The sequence below is a fragment of the Pteropus alecto genome, unplaced genomic scaffold, assembly GCF_000325575.1.
Source record: "Pteropus alecto unplaced genomic scaffold, ASM32557v1 scaffold104, whole genome shotgun sequence".
NCBI classification, from domain to species: domain Eukaryota; kingdom Metazoa; phylum Chordata; class Mammalia; order Chiroptera; family Pteropodidae; genus Pteropus; species Pteropus alecto.
In genome coordinates this window covers 1068010-1069388 of record NW_006436664.1, presented here as the reverse complement: position 1 = coordinate 1069388, position 1379 = coordinate 1068010, and the positions used below count along the sequence as shown (strand labels likewise).

The following is a 1379-nucleotide window of genomic DNA, read 5'->3' as shown; positions in this document are numbered from 1 at the left end:
CCAGAAAAATTTAAATTATTGTTTACAGTATATAGTTATAATATTATCTTTTTAGGTAAGTACAAGAAAATGCTTCTTGTTTTGGTCATTAGGATCTAAAGGGGTTATTTTTGTGAGCAACCAAAATTAAAAATGAAATGGAATCCATGAAAGGAAGAAATTACTATTTTTTAGAAACCTCTCAAATTGCCACAAACTGGCACTAGCTATGGCCATTAGTATCTTAGAACATATGAGCACTTTCACATGTTCTTCAAACACAGAAATATACTAGTATCTTTCATAAACTCCCTCAAGGTAAGATAAATCCTAGAAGTATTAATTTCCCAAGGTAAAAAAGAAAGAAATGATACTGCTCGATAAGATGAAGCTGCCAAAAACTTGTAGAACTCGCCTATCTCCCATGCATGGGTTTGACATCTCTACTTATAGGTGCCAAATTGTGTGTGTGTGTGTGTGTGTGTGTGTGTGTGTGTGTGTGTATGTTGTGAAGGGTTTTTCTTAAAAATATGGAACATTTCATGAATTTGAGTATCATCCTTGCACAGGGGCCATGCTAATCTTTGTATCATTCCAATTTTAATATATGTGATACTGAAGCAAGCACTCAAATAATAATTTCTTAACCTGTATGTGTCATTTAAATGTGTGTGAATCACAGATGAATGTAAACACATAAGTTTTTCTATTCAAATACGATTTAAGTCCCTACAGGATTTAGTCACTATATTAATTCATATACTTCAATCTGAAAATAATTTCTTTATGCTTAATAATACTTGATCGACCAAATTATTAGTTGATCTCTCTAACAATAGAAACTCACTTTTTGTCATTGAGACCAGGGTTTCCAAATTCAGTATCCTATCCCTTTTTGCCCTTCTAAATAGCACATTTGCTCTAGATTTTAGCCTTCCTCTTTCTCTTAACATGCTGTGTTAACTCTAGGTACATAATTGTAAAATCTGAAACAGATTTCTTAAATAAGGTTTCATAGTTTATAACTTCTATCCACTTAGCCATGACTAAGGGAATGAGTAATGTGGAAATGTCAGATACAATGGCAGGTCATTTTATCCATTATCTCCTAAAACGTCCCTAAAATGTAGATGCATTTTCCAAAAATCTTTAAGCCTGGCTCTGTACAAAAATCCATACTTACTATTAATGTCCTTATATAGGGCATTATTATATAAGGATCTGTATGCATCCTTATATATAAATACATATAAGAAGGAAAATAGACTTCATATCTAAACTCAAATATATTTTGAACTGTATGAAAAAAAGTCTTTTCCTAACCTAAATGAGTTTGTGTCAATTTTATACATATTAGAACTCTGATTAGGATTAACTGTAACAAGATCCTGTGGAATTTG

General features: G+C 31.5%; 1 non-coding gene across 1 annotated transcript; it reads right to left on the bottom strand.

The window, feature by feature from the left end:
- Positions 1–503: 503 nt before the first annotated feature.
- Positions 504–607, bottom strand: LOC112481116. Its single transcript, XR_003046806.1, has one exon. It is a non-coding gene; the product is annotated as a U6 spliceosomal RNA (small nuclear RNA).
- Positions 608–1379: the final 772 nt, after the last annotated feature.